The sequence below is a fragment of the Xenopus laevis genome, chromosome 3L, assembly GCF_017654675.1.
Source record: "Xenopus laevis strain J_2021 chromosome 3L, Xenopus_laevis_v10.1, whole genome shotgun sequence".
Classification (NCBI taxonomy): Eukaryota; Metazoa; Chordata; class Amphibia; order Anura; family Pipidae; genus Xenopus; species Xenopus laevis.
The window spans coordinates 16,138,149-16,148,070 of record NC_054375.1 but is presented as its reverse complement, the minus strand read 5'-3'; the positions used below and the strand labels follow the sequence as shown (position 1 = coordinate 16,148,070).

General features: G+C 41.8%; 1 pseudogene; it reads left to right on the top strand.

The window, feature by feature from the left end:
- Window positions 1-1,157: 1,157 nt before the first annotated feature.
- LOC121401215 lies at window positions 1,158-4,715 on the top strand (annotated as a pseudogene).
- The last annotated feature ends 5,207 nt before the right edge of the window (window positions 4,716-9,922 follow it).

Here is a 9,922-nt window from a genome sequence, read left to right as displayed (position 1 = left end):
CGGTTTATAACTGATGACATCAGAACTCACCATTTATAAGGATAGAATTTAAAGGATATTTATGGCTTTTGTGTATATTATATATTATATATAATTATACACATACAACTTGACCTTAGCACAACACGAATGCTATATTGTCTAATGTCTTGCAAAAATAAACAGCTGGCAGAACCTTAGCAACAGCTTGTGCCTACCTCCTCAGCAATTGAAGGACACAGGCATGAGCAGCAATTCCATCAGGTTTCAATACCAGGGTACATTGCAAAACAACAGCCATGATGCCCCCTTAATCTAGGGCATTTTGAGATTGTTTGTCTCTGCTCTTCGACACCTAACACCCACACTAATACAATTGGAAACCGTAACATCATTCATTTAAACAGTCCAGCACATAACCTGGCATCAATATGCATTAGCTTCAATATTGCTGGCAACAACAGACCTGGCACAGCTGGGGTCACCCAGAAATGTAATAAAGGAGGCTTATTTTAAAGTTCATCATTCTGGGTGCATGGCACATATGTCAAACTTGCAATTTCTCACATAACCAAGAACTACTACTAAAACTACTAAACTAATAAAAGAACTACTTTGTTGGACTGTTATAATTATTGGAATAAGTATTTACCAAGCTAAAACTTAAAAAGTTCTGATTTGTAAATTCCAAGCAATTCTTATTTCTTGGCATGTAGCCTAATTCCCTGGACTTGTCTGGAGTCAGGTTATTAAACACAATGGCAACTGGCTTCAAAGGCCTAGCCTTCTAAAAGAAGGTGACATAACATAAATCTAGTGTGAAGATTGCCAGCAGACAAGAACTGAAGTACTGAATTAATCCCCCTGGTACCTGCATACAGATCAGCAACAGGTGTGAAAGAATGTTAACATCTATCAGAAACTGTAACACATGTAACTGTAATCCCTATAAAGAATAATGTTTGATTAATACACACAAATCTAGCCAGTATTGTCTAAATGTCTTCATTTCTATTGGTTGCTATACTTCTTGGCTGGTATAAATATTCCCCCCTGTTCTCATTTGAACCATACCTCATTTTATGACTCACTGAAGTTACTAGCTCCTGAACCTTTCCTTCCTTGGGAATCACAGGAAGTTTTCCTTCATTTTTTGCTTCATTTGACTTCATTTGAAAATGGAATCTAAGAAGACACAAAACCGTCATTCTCTTGCCTGCAAGTTTTGCCTCAGGACACCTTGCTTGTTCACCTGAGGAGAGCCTGCAAGAGAGATGCAGATGCAAAAGAAATTGAGCTTCTGATGCAGGAAGCAAAAGGGAAGATGCGATCAATCCTGGAAGGGCTTAGTGTTGTTAAGTATGAAGACCTGGACTATAAGGATTCTGAAATTTTTTGTCCATTTCCTTGAGAAAAATGGCTGCTATGTTAGAGGGAAGCCTGAAAAGCCAGCAAGATATGTATTGCTCATGCCATGGCTGTGTTTAGACATGTATGTCTGTAATATTAATTTTGTTTTTATTTCTTCTTAACAATCAATCTATTGTTGCATTACAGCTCTCTCATGGAAGAGAGAACCAAGGTGAACCTCAATCGGGCAGCTGACAAAGTGGTGGAAAGTCAGGCACCTTTTAAAGATCTGGACCTGTAAGGATACTTAACATGTGTCCTTATAATCTTCACCGGTCTACATTGTAACTTGCACATTGTTATTCATTGTTTCTGAACTGTTGTTGATTTTTATCAATATTGGCCCTGTCAGGTCACATGAGAAGATAAAATCAAATATGAACAGAACCAAGGTGAACCACAATCGGGCAGCAGATGAAGTAGTGGAGATACAGGCACCTTTTAAAGATCTGGACCTGTAAGTATACTTAACATGTGTCCTTATAATCTTCACCAGTCTACATTGTAACTTGCACATTGTTATTCATTGTTTCTGAACTTGTTTTGATTTTTATTAATATAGCCCTGTCAGGTCACATAAGAAGACAAACCCCAGCCTTGTGAATGCTGAGAAAGTGCAGAAACAACAACCTGTTGAACAGTTTTACCTGTAAGTATACTTCCCATATGTACATCTAATATTCACCTCTACTTCATAATATGCATGCATTTTTTTTGTTTCAATCTTTTCTGAACTTTTGTTGATCTTTATTTTAGCCCCATCGAGTCAGATGAGGAAGACATTGTAGGCCCTGTAAATTAAAAAGAGTTGGAGACACAGGGACCTGTTAAAGAGCTGGACCTGTAAGTATAATTGGCACATGTACATCTAATCTACACCTGTCTACATAGTAGTATGTGTTAATTTTTTTGTTGATTTGTATTGATATAGCCCTGTTGAGTCAGATAAGGAGAACAATGCAGGCCCCTTGACTGATGACACTGTTGATGATGATGATGATGATGAAAATCAAGAGATGGAGTCAGACAGTCTAGTTGGAAAGCTGTATCAGTAAGTTAACTTTACACAAGCATATTTAAGCTTCACACGTCCATGCTGTAATAAGTGTACATATTTTCAATCATTTCTAAATGTGTTTTTCTTTAGGCTAGGAGCAAGACAGATTGACATCTCATTCTGCTTAAGAGAAAAATTATGGCAGCCGGGATGTACAAGAAACACTCTTTTGAATGTGATCTTCTTGTTAGTTTCCGAACATTTCTTCAGCAAGAATTACGAGTTAGAAGATGGTCACAAGAGGTAAAATTTACACTTGTCTATGTAGCGCTTGCTGTTGTTTTTTTTTTTTTTTTGCTGTTCCCATTCCCTCATAATGATTTTTCCCCCATGTCTAATTTTAGGTGGGAAATGTGGCCAGGTTTTTATATTTTGTGGACCCCTCCAAAACCTCCTCAGAGTTCCTGGACAATACACAGAAGACACTGGATTTTTTTAACACTCTGCTGGATTTGGGGAACAGTAATGCCACTCAGTTCTCCTACCTCAAGTACATCAAGAGGTTTGTTCGATCCCAAACGAATACATTGTCTGCATCACATCAATCTAAAGAAATAGTGGAAAGATGTAAGCTGTTCCTCAAGATGACTGTGAATCTACAGGGAAGGCTGAGCCAAGGAATTTCAGCTGACATTGTGTGGAAAAAGTAAGTATGCTTTAGTACCTGTGCATTTATTTTGGATTTTTGTGTGTTTGCGTTTGGTGTGTAACCTTTACTATCCCTATTTACAGGTCTGACTACATGACATCTGGAAAAAAGGACCCAGTGGAGTGTCAAAGGATTCTCGCAGTGGCAAGGCCAACATTTGAGCAGCTGATAAAGAAGGCCAAGATGGGTGGAACACTTTTGGATAAAGAAAAGTATATTGTCCTCTATTACTTGGAGGCACTGGTTGTCCTAAAGCAACTCCAGCGACCCTGAGTGAATATGACTGTGAGTATCCATTTTGCATTTTTTCTACTGACATGCTTTTTATGTTCTGTTAACATGCTGTTAACTTGCACTGTTTGGCATTTTACTGATCCTTGTGTCTTATTTGCATATAGGTTGAAAAATGGTGCAACAGGACAATGTCTGACTGCAAAAGACGTATGGCCATTGCTATAAAGAAACATAAGACTTGTACACAGCAAGTCACCTCTTTACTTCTAGAAGAAGAAGAACAGGTATATGTCTGAAGTGAACATTTGCAATTTGTGTCTGTTGCATAGCATTTTTTTCAACTGGACTTTCTTTTGTGTCATTTCAGTGGTTTGATGTTTTCTATAAAAAAAATACGGCCATCCTTTATCAGGAGTGGGACAAGCCCGAAGACATTTTTCATCTCATCAATGGGGGAACTAATTCCCAGTGTGACCAATGACATTGCTAGACTTCATCAGAAGTAAGTATAAATGTTGCAATGCAAATAGTTCTTCTCAAAAACTATAACCATCAGGTGAATACTGGTACAGGCTTATAAACTAGCCAAGTTTAGCACTTGTTCAACGTCTACATTTCTGAACATATATTTTTTTCCATAGGTTTAAATTTCGCCCTGTGACAAGTCAAGAGGCTAAAAGAACAATGGAGACATTCATGGCCTCCCACTTTAAAACTGATGCAGAGAGGAACACGTTTGCCAAGATTCTTCACCATTCAAATGTGACTTCCGAAAGGGTGTACCGTGAGAAGACCGTTGAAAATATGGTAGAAACGGCAGAAATCATGAAGAGGGCATTGTATGGGCCCCAGGCTTTGACATCAAGGTAAGTTGATAGAGCATTTACATGTTTTTTCTGTATGCAATTTTGTTTTAAATACCAATAAATTATGATTTACGTATACTAACCACTGGTTTCATTCTCATTATCCATTTAACAGGTTTAAACAGGTGCCACAGCAGCCACTGCAAAAGGAAAGGACAGTAGTCTCTTGTGACTTGAGGGAGGATGCTTTTGAGAGATTCAAAAAAGCCCGTCCAGTCACCATTGATGCTAATCCTCCTTGCCTAAAGGCAGCGTTAGCCTTTTCCCATGAGTACGGCCAAAACAAGATGAGGGTTGATTATGTTGCTGGTAAGTCTTCCAAAATTGTTGAATGTGCAATCATTGAATGTATATGTTTGTGAATATCTAATAATTCTTTTTCTTACACCCATCCATTCTAGGACTTCTCAAATATGAGAAACCAGACGAATACAGAGTAAGAAGATGTATCGCAGGCCATGTATAGAAGACCAACTTACCTTGGATAAGGGTTATTCTGGAAACCTGTAAGCCACGTTGATAGCAAACCAGGTTTCTAAACACGTTCCAAGTGGAATGAGCTGGATAAAAGTTTGAAAGTTTGAAAAGATTGGTGGAATATATTGGCATCTGCAGATTTCCTCATGACAGATGTAGATGAGACATCAGCACCTGAAACCATCAAGAGAGTTGGAAGAGATTGTTTGTCTAATGAATATGTTAGATGGGAAAAACCTTGCCCTGATTTGGATTCTGCAGCATTCTTAATGACTGGTAGCCAAATAGTAATATTTGGCTGGGAGTTTTTGTTGGGGGGTTGTTTGTTTGGACCAGGAAAATGTTTTTTTGCACTTTAAGAGTTTTAATAAATGCTCCTTTATTTATATCTCTTGTGCATTCTCATCAATAGGAACTCCAATGGCATCTAGCTGCTTTTCAGAGGGTGCAAGCAGTTTGTCCTAGCTTCCCTTACTGCGCTTCAGTGGGCCCTAGCAATTCCAGGGCCCAGAGGACAGCCTTGGATGGGCCAGTAACTCTCACTGGTCTGACATTTATGCCGGGCTGAAGGGGACCTTAAACCATTTTCTGTCACCGCTGCAACGGACCCCAGCATGTCCAATGCACCTAGCATCCCCTCACTGTGTTTCAGTGAGCCCTAGTATTTAGTACCATTGTCAGATAAGGTTGTTATAAAGTATGCAGGTATGTAGCCTAATTCCCTGGACTTGTCTGGAGTCAGGTGGTTAAGCACAATGGGAACTGGCTTCAAAGATATAGAAGAAGGATATCGGCACACGAGGCAACTAGCGTTGCAGGGAAACACTCCCTCTGGAGTAACCAGCTTTTTAGGTCTTGACCCTGGCATGTTTCCACTTTTTCCAATATTTGCCAATGTAATTGGGCCACCCGGTGCCCTTGTGTATACAAATGCCTGGCTAATAAAGTTTCTTTTTTGCTTTTGTCCTTGCCCAATAAAGGTCATCGACATGGCGCATATATGCCTGTATTAAATTCGAAAACTGCTCATTAGATAAAATAAAAGTTTTTTCAAACCAATCCATGAAGATGTTCGCATACGCAGGTGCCATTTGGCACCCATGGCACAGCCCTGCAACTGCATTTGTTCCAGTTACCACCATTATTTTCATACAGAAGGGATACGAATATTGGCGATCTTATTAAACCTAAACTTCAAATGGGTTCAGGCAACCAAAGGTCCTACTGTGTTTACTTCTAATTGCACTTTTCCTTGCAGGAATTGTGGCCATTACAATGGTATTGTATATTGTATTAAATGCCCATGTGGTTTGGCTTATTTAAAAACAATGTACACATGTTTACGCAGTTTTATGTGTAACTGAATGCAAACAATATGAAGACAGAGAGCTATACAAGGGGGCATAGCAGGAGGGCAAATTAGAGACCTAAAGAAAGAAGAAAGCTCATATGACTGGAGGACAAGTTAGCCATAGAGAAAAAAGGAAAGGTATTTACAAACATTTAAGTGGACAGATGTATGTGTTACTGAGGGCAAACAGACAAAAGACAAGTGGGAGAGTGGGAGACAAAGAGTCATGGCTAAAAAGGCAAGTTAAAGACAGAGAAAGTAGAAAAGCCACTTGATAGGGGGACAAGTTAGATGCTTAGAGGATAAATTGGAAGGTATAAAATGGCAGAGGAGAGAAATGACTTACGCTTCCTCCTGTTGGTCTGTTTCTGGCCGTCTTTTGGTTTGTGGCCAGGATGTCTGGGGTTCCTCAGTTCTTTAAGAACAATGTACAAATATTTAAGCAGGCTGTTTAATGTTCCTGTGTGTACACAATCATAGTACAGACAGAAAAAAAAGTCAAAGGGGCATGACCATGATTAGAGGGCAAAATAGAGAGCATGGGAGAAGAAAAGCCACAAAGCAAGGAGGAGGATAGAAATCGGATGGATCAAAATGACAAATTAGAGCTATAACTTACGCATCCTCCTGTTGGTGCATTTCGGTCTGTCTTCTGCTTCTTGAATGGCGTGTCCTCGATTCTTGGATTCTATAAGAAAATAATGTAAAAATGCACGTACAAAGGACGAGACAGAGAAACAAAACAAAAAAAGAAACTTACTCTCCCTCCTGTTGGTGTCTTCCTGAATGGCTTCTGGTGGTGCGTGGTTCTTCAGCTCTTTTTTAAAAAGATAAAAGACATCTGAGCTGCCTTGTCTCACTGAGAATGTATGCAAAAAGAAAAAAAAAAAAAAACCAAACAAAACAAATAGAAGGAAGAGAAGCCAAGAGCGAGGAAGCAGAATAATAGGTAAGATTGAAATGGCAGAGAGAAGAGAACACTTACACTGATTCCATTCTGCATGTCTCCGCTAGTCTTCTTCTACTTGAATGGGAGGTGTACGGCTCATCACTACTACAAAAAGTTTCCTTCTCCTACAGACCTCACTACCTCTTGAAGGGTCCAGACTCCCTTTCTTCCCCACCTTGACCCACTCACCAAGGGTAGTCTTCACACTCCTTTCCACTCTCCTAATTCTCTCCTTGCTTGACAAACCACCAGTCACTGGAAAGGAGCCGGGCTTACCTACAACCTTTTTCTTTATCCTATTTGTGTCAGGCTTAGAGGATCCTGATCTCAAAGGACCCTGAGACCCTCTTTTCCACTGAGGAGTAGGCCTCCCTCTCTGACATCCTCCTCCTCTTCCTCTCTGAGGCACCCCGATAGGGTCCCGGCCTGAAAAAGAAGAAAATATGGGAGAAAGAAGGGGTACAGGGGAGACAAAAGCCGGCCCTAGATCTTCCTCATCTGCCTCTGAGCCTGACTCCTTAGACAACTGTGTTTCTTCAACGACCTCAACTACCCCTGCTGATAGAACAACTTCTTCCACTTGAGCTTCATCCCCTTGAGCACGAAACTCCTTATTTATCTTGTGCCAAGATGAGGGGCAAGAGCCGTAAGCATGGCCAAGTTCTCTGCACAAATTAAGACGTATACTCTTGGGACAAGCCTTAGCCACATGGCCTACATCAAGGCACACGGCACACTTAAGCACATCACAACTAATGCTTAAATGTCTGGTTGACCCGCATTTCCAGAACTCCCTTGGCTGGCCTGGGTAAGAGCAACAGATCAAATCTCTGCCAATGTACGCAGAATTGGGGATATGCTGAGTTACATGTCCTACCACCTTAAGGCGCATTCGCGTCCACCATCCTCCAGTCCACACACCCTTATACCGTATGTATTTTTCAAGATCTTCTACCACTTTCCCATATCTACTTAGCCAAACCTTAAGGTCTGAGGGAGGGATCGACTCATTTTCTAAGATTATGTTGACCTTAACCACCGAGGGGCTAGACACTGTCACTGCCTCAAACCCTTCAAAAGAACCGACTAACTCCATTTGCTTAAAAATGAACCAAAATTTATCTAACTCCTGTGGTCTAACAAAACTTATGGAGTAATCTCTAAATACACTGTTATGGACAAAGCCGTTGAGATCATCAGCTGTAAAACCCATTTCCAGTACATTATCCATAACTACCATTGTATCAGGAGGCAAGCCTTCCCCTACCCACCTAAGCCGTACCGCATTCCTGTGCCTGCCAGGGTCAACTGGGTACACTCTACTTCTTCTCTGGGAACCAATTTGACCCACGCGACCATGATGAACTGTTGCGGAAGTCCCACATTCGCCCCCACATCATGGACTCCCAAGATCCACATTCCCTATTACAGCCCCAGCATAGTCTAAATGCTGTACTTTATCTCTAGATACAGAGCCTGCTACCCTTCCGGGCAGAACTTCCACACCATCCACATTATCTTTAATAGCATTCCCTTCTGCCAACGCAGCAGCAGCATCTAAGGGGACTCCCCACACACTTTCTTGAGGCGCTTTTATACGGGACACTCTCACATTCACATCCCCCTCTCTACCACCACTGGCACATTCCTCATTCCCAGCAATTTTCAACTGCGCAGCAGCATTACCTCCTGCATTCTCCCCCCCCCCAAAGGATTCATAGCCACAGGCTGTTCAGACATAACCAAATTTACTCCAGAAACATCATTTACCGCTTTCATATGAACTACAGTGTCCTCCAATAGACCACCCCCCTGATGCATCTGAAATTCAACCTCCATACCCGCAAGCATACCCCCTTCCTACGCACTTGCCTCAGGCAAACATTCTATAACTTTAGGGAGCACATCCCCCCCTTCCCACTTTCAAAAGACAATATTATTTCTGAATCAGGGGTTACAATATTAGCAACATTAACTACCACTTGATCAGCAGCATGCTCGGTAACATATGTCTTACCCGCCATATAGTTAGATGAAACAGCTGATGTTTTAGACTTAGTGGGCTTAACAATCAGACTCTCAGATCTTCACAGACCCTCCTGCTCCTTAGCCTGCAACTCCTTATACTCCTCCGGAGCCATATCTGGCCTTCGCGGGCTCCCCTCTCCACATACCCGCCTCTCCTTATACTCCGACCGACCCTGCAAAGAAAAAGATTCCTCTGCACCCTGAGCCGCGGCCGCGTCCACCACTGATGACGTCACTTCTGCCTTACTGCCGGTTCTACCTCTCTCCGGTTCCGGTTGCGGTTTCCCCTTAGGTTCTGGCAGAGGCGGGAACTCGGCCTCTGAGGATGACAAGAATACTGAGCACCCATCATACTCTGACCCCCGATGAGTTTGCTTGACATGCAGGGGGCTGAGATGCATGCTGCATGACGCCATCTTGGAGGCTTCCCTTGCTCCAGACACTTTGATCTCCTGCATCCCACTCTTTGCAATCACTTCACCATGAACAAACCTCAAACTGCCAGCCAACTTCTGCTGCTTTACTATCTTCTTTTCTTTGCATTTCTCTGCAGGATTAATTGCTTCAACTTCATCCATAGATAAGACCATCCTATCACCTCTAATAGAAGTCGGGGACTCCGCCTCATGGATCTCACGCAGAAGACCAGGACAAACCCGATGGCGTCGCATCCGAGTCTATCTCCTGCCAATCATTAGGCTCTCCCGACTCGCCTGAGGACACAGCAATCCAACATTCATCCGCACCTGTCCTGCTTCTCAACAAATTTTCTTTCTCCCTTTTCCTTTTTTCTAGCAGAGAGAAGTGATCTGCATTAATATATCGCTCGCGAATAGCCCCGATTCCTTAGCTTAGTACTTCCAAATCTTCCTCTTGTTCTTTTAGGTCGGCCTGGAGGTCAAGGATTTCCTGCTATTTCCCA